Raw genomic sequence first — 6000 nt, 5'->3', positions numbered from 1 at the left:
GAGCCCGAAACCTGGGCATGTGCCCTGACCGGGAATCGAACCGAGATCTCCTGGGTCATAGGTTGATGCTCAACCACTGAGCCAAGCTATCCAGGCTGTAAATTTCTTTTTAATAATTAACTTAATCTATAAAATCACAGATTTGTAAACCAGTGGTTATGTAATGATCATGGTTGAGATTAATATTGTATAATAAATTGGGATATTTATAACAGATTCCGTATCTTATTTCCTATAAATCTATCTTAAATCCTTAATGAAATAATATTGGGCTAATAGTGTAATTTTTTCTCCTTTGAAGAAAAGATAATAGAGAATGTAATTAAATACATTTCTTAGAACTCACTGATAGTAGCATTTTCAACATCTTTCTTGCATTTGACAAGTTTTATGATTAGAAACTTCTCGACTGGTTTGGAAATCAAATGTCCTATTATTTACAAATATTTTCTTATATTAGCAAATGTGGCATTTATACAAAATTCAAATAAATTTAATTATTCCCTTGACCAGAAATGAGATCACATCCCCCTATATACTCCACCCAGCTCCAAGCCAGGATCTTGAATGATGTCCATTCCTCCCTGGCTCCCCCATGGCTTTATCTCAGTATTCTTTATTCTGTGAACTACATCGTCAAGTCAGCCACCATCAACACAAACTATGTACAGTAATGCTGTAAGAGGAACGGGAAACAGAGAAAGTTAGATAAAATATACCTAAAAGGAACATGAGACAGCAAAGAACAATGTACAGGCAGTAATCATTGCCCTTTCTGCAGCTAATGAGGCCGTGGCTGTAATTTTTACTTGTTTTCCGTTACTCTTACACGTTCCCTGACTCCAGCCAGCACATCAGTGGAGTAGAGCTTTAGACGGTGGGATGGCCTAATCCTTCATTCCCATCTAAGCCATTGGTCACCTGCCTAAACTCACAGAAGTTTTCCATTAAATGAGACCGTAAGTATTCAGTATCACCACAGGTTTCCATCCATACTTCTCCCATCCCCCATTGTGTAGCAGCAACTCTATTCACTCGGCCAACATTGTAGCCCTCCCCGTCTAAACCACTGGGGTCATCAGTGTCCCCCTTGTAGAAGCATTCCTCTTTAGCTTACCTCCAAATCAGCAAAGCCCAGAATCATGGAATAAAAGCAAAGACTCTTGGGTCACTACACGCAGTATTAACTGAGAAGTGCCAGCCCCCCAGCATTTTGGTCCCTAGATCCTTGTATTAAGGCCCTGGGCACTGGTTCACAGCATATACTGAATGTACTGCATCTCGCAGAACAGTGCTCCAACCTCACAAAGAGCCGTCTCCCCAGAAGGCCGTCAGTTTCAGGGTGGTGGTGGTAAGTCCAGTGAATTCTAAGAGCATGGAGTGAGTCCATGAAAGATGGCACTGGCACAAGTGTGAAGGATGGACAAAGCAAATCCAATTCCAGCACATGTCCCCTCCAGGGGGTCAGATTGCTGCCTCCTCTCTGACAGAAGAGGAACAGGCGGCTTTCCGGCTAGATGGGCAGTCAGGTCAGCCTTGGTGAATGGAAACCCACGCTGTAGAGACCACACACATACCCCCCACCCCATCCCTGCATGAATCGATTAAACAAGCAGTGGGTGGCTAGAGAGGAAGGCTGACTGGCATCTGTAGAGAGCTCCTCCAGCACACCTGATTATTAAAAGCACAGAGGACTTCGCTGAGCATTCACATAGGACATATCCTCACCCTGCGAGCTGAGCCCAAGAACTCTGGCTGTACCTTTCCCCCAGGCCTCATAGCCAGTCTGCCAGCCGTGCTTTCCAAAGCTCTGATCCACTTGTTAGGTCGTTAGCCACTCTCTAGGAGTCAGCACAGCTTTTACATCAGGCATCACTACCTGATGGCAAATGGAAGAGACGTGTTGCTCACAAAATCTCCCTTGGAGGACTTGCTGTCTCCACCGCTTGTCAAGGCTAGTCCCGAGCACAGCAGTAATGCCTTCGCTCTTACGGGCAGGTCACAGTGCAGTTCTGGGTGCCTAGGAATTAACATTAGTGCAGACCCAGTGTCTCTGATAGTCCTCAGAAATGTGGTTATTTCTCAGGACACCAGGGAAATGGCCTGTGAGTGGTTTCGGGTCCACTGGAGAAGACTCCGAGGAAGGAAGATCCCTACCAAGTACTCATGTTACTGAAGGGCCCTTTGCCGAGACACCCGGCTTCTCCTTTATCCTTGATCTGACCCAGACCCGAGAACTGGGTCAGGGGCCATGACTTGTGATAACCCAAATCAGGCCTTTCTTTACTAACAGATTTTTAAATTATAACAATCAAATAGGACCATCTATTTTGGTCTTAAGAACCCCACAATTAGGCAACAAAGATCCCTGCAGGTCAGACCACTGAAAGTAATGCTGTGGCCTTGCTGCTGAATGTGGAAGCCACATTCACCTGGCATCTCACGTGGCAGCTACCCAACCTCTGCTACCCCAGGGTCCGCCCATCCCCACTGAAATCAGAGAGCCCACTTCTGCTGCAGCATCTCCCACTTCCGTCCCCACCCATTGTTGCAGATCCTATGCACTGGCTCATTCAACATCCATTCCACACCCTCTCTCTTGCCTTCCTGTGCTCCCTGGAAAGTGAATCACCGAGTCACATGCTCTCCATTGCGGCCAGGCATGGCTGTGACATAGTTCTAGACAAGAGCGTAGGTTGGTAGAAGTCTCTGGGTGGGCTTCCTTCCTGGAACGGGGGCACAGTATCTGGAGATGCAGCAACCATCACACAAACAGGAGGGTGAAAGCCACGTGCAGTGCTAACAGCAAGAAAACAGAAGGAGCTTGGTTCCCTGATGGCAGCCCTGAGCTGACACACCAGCCCTGGATCTCCTAGAGACAGATAAACCCCTTGTTTACTTTTCTAAGTAAGGTTCCTGTTATCACCAAAACTAATCCTAGCAAATCAATGTATTTCTTTTTAAAAAAATATTTTTAATTGATTTTTAGATAGGGAGATGGAGAGCTAGAAACATCGATGAGAGAGAAACACCAGCTCCTTCCTGCACACCCCCTACTGGGGATCAAGCCCACAACTCAGGCACATGCCCTGACTGGGAATCAAACCTGTGACCTCTCGGTGCCTGGGAGGCGCTCAATCCATTGAGCCACACCAGCCGGGCACATCAATGTGTTTCTTAAGGCCTTGTGGAGGGAGTGTTTTCTGACATCCCCACTAACTTGGGGGTCAGAGATGGATGGTGGTAAGTTGACAAGTTGTACACCATTCACTCAACATGCCTTTCTCACAATATAATATAAAGATACCTTTCTTTATATTATACCAAGATATTTCAGGCATCTCAACTTTCTTCAGTGTGAGTCACTGAATCTGAGGCTCAGTTACCCAACCATGGAATCAATGAGAACATCCCTGGTTGCTGAATCAGCACACAGAATCAAAAGTTAAGGACATTAATAAAAAAGTTAAATACATTAATACATTAAACTTGAAAAATAATTACGTTCTTCCCAATGTAAAAAATAATACAAATGGAGCCATTTTAAAATAAAGTCAGAACTGCCACCTCAGAGGAAGTACCTCACATGTCTTACCCCCAAACCTTTGGAATGTTTAAACTGGTCGAAATAACCTTGAGAAGGACCGGGCCTAACACGGCACTATATTCCAAACAGCTGTTTGCAAAGGTAACAAGAAAACAGACATCATGACTACGTGACTGAAAATTAAAGACATTCTTTAGAATTTGTATCACTGTGTTAGCTTATCTGCACCTATGGAACTTCCTCCTTCCATTTGTGTAATTGTTCCCCTTCCCTTTCTCATCAATACCCCCTGCCCTCACCTAATGAGAACACTGGGTTTCTCCCTCAATCAGTGCTTAGAGAATAGCGATTCTTTTGGGTATCAAAACTTTGTTCCCTCACATTTTGGCCTTTTATTTTTATTTTTTTAAATATGTTTTTATTGATCTCAGAGAGAGGAAGGGAGAAGGGGAGAGAGAGAGAGAGAAACATCAATGATGAGAGTCATTGATCGGCTGCCTCCTGCACGCCCCCCAACTGGGGATCGAGCCCACAACCTGGGCATGTGCCCTGACCAGGAATCGAACTGTGACCTGGTACACAGGTCGACGTTCAGCCACTGAGCCACGCCGGCTGGGCTGCCTTTTATTTTTAGGTTAATACCTACTTAGCCTAGCACCCACGCACATATTCTATCTCGACACATATTCTTCAGATTTGAAAAAGCAAAATGCTGTAGTTCCTTTGTAGTCTAAGCTCTCTCCTGGTTTGACTTTTATTCACTCCCTGGGACCTTTTGGGGTCTGACAGTGAGGGGTTGGAGTGCATGAATCAACCTCCATTGCAGGACAGATCCCCCACACACGTGGGCATTTCAGGGTCTTTGAGCAAGGGACACAGGCTGCTTCACTGTCAAGGCAAATTCAAAAGGGCTGGGGATCCAAGGGAATCCAGTTCCTTTCATGTGTCCCCACCCCAACTTCAGGGGCTCACTCTCTTCCAACCAAGGCCTTCCCTTTCCCGTAGGAGATCTGATGGCTCCGAATCCAGTGGACATTGGAATCCAAAAGACAAGGGATACTTAGAGCAGTCATTCACATCCCTAATTTTCAGTCTGTACCTTGAGCTGAAAATACAAACATCTGAGTTCGCCTTTCTCTTTTTTAAGCTCTAATGCTGTGGTCAGCTCACCTGTTTGAAATCCTCTTATGTTTCATGCTGTTCTATAGCAGCACCCATGGTTGGACACTTCCTTCCTGGGACTGGTTGGTGACATTTTGGTCAGCCGTGTGGGCACCGCACGCTGTGGATTGCCAGATTCATGCACCTTGATACAAATTGGATTTTCCTTGCCCTCAGCCTTCACCAGCCCCAGATTCTACCTTATTTTCTTGAAAGCGTGTTGCCTGAGACCACTTTTGGTACTGACTGCTGCATCCATCAGAGTATTTGGTTGTAAGCAGCAGAAACCAACCCTAGCCTTTCAAGCAAAAAAGGAATCTGTCAAAAGCTTATTGGGCCTAGAAAGCAAAGAGATGCTCAAAGACTAGTGGGGTCATGTCACCAGTCTTTGGGTGCCATGGAAACTGGATTAAAGGGCTCCCCACTTCGAAAAACAGGCCTCCAAGAACCCACTTATCAAAAACAACCCCACCCAAAAGACCACACTTGGATGAGATCATCCCATTCACACCCCTCACAGTCTGCCCATTCCTGAACTTCCAGCTTCCCCAAAACCCCTTGTAAATCTGGCCCTGGCCGGGTGGCTCAGTTGGTCGGAGCATCATTCGTACGGCAAAAGGTTGTGGGTTCGATCCCCAGTTGGGGCTCATATGGGAGGCAACCAACTGATGTTTCTCTCCCTTTTCCCCTCCTCTCTCTCTGAAATCAAGAAACATATCCCCAGGTAAGGACTGGAAAAAAAACCCACAACTCAGCAGTCTGCTCTGCTAAGGGAGCCTGGGCCTGAGCAGCCTAGCTCATAATTACTACAGTGAACAAAAAATTCAGCTATATATTTTTATTTCAAATATTGAGAGGTGATCTCATCACCCCTCAGTATTTCCCTAATGAGTATTAATAATTCCTAACCTGCAGTATAGTCGTCTATTAAGAGTCTGACTGGGAGAACATGTAGTGTGAGTGCCGACTATTAATTTGCAGGGTTTTTTTGTTGTTGTTGCTGTTTTTAAATCCTCACCCAAGGATATTTTTTCCATCGCTTTTCAGAGAGAGTGGAAGGGACAGAGAGAGAGAGAGAAAAACACATCGATGTGAGAGAGACACATCGATTGGTTGCCTCCCGCACGTGCCCCGACTGGGGCTGGGGATCAAGCCTGCCATTGAAGTGTGTGCCCTTGGCTGGAATTGAACCCGGGACCCTTCAGTCCGTGGGCCGGCGCTCTAACCACTGAGCAATCCGGCCAGGGCTGCAGTTGATCTAGCCAGGTCAGTATCCGTCATCTCCACGCAAT

The sequence above is a fragment of the Miniopterus natalensis genome, chromosome 10, assembly GCF_054644295.1.
Source record: "Miniopterus natalensis isolate mMinNat1 chromosome 10, mMinNat1.hap1, whole genome shotgun sequence".
Taxonomy (NCBI): domain Eukaryota; kingdom Metazoa; phylum Chordata; class Mammalia; order Chiroptera; family Miniopteridae; genus Miniopterus; species Miniopterus natalensis.
Note: the sequence above shows the minus strand (reverse complement) of the source record.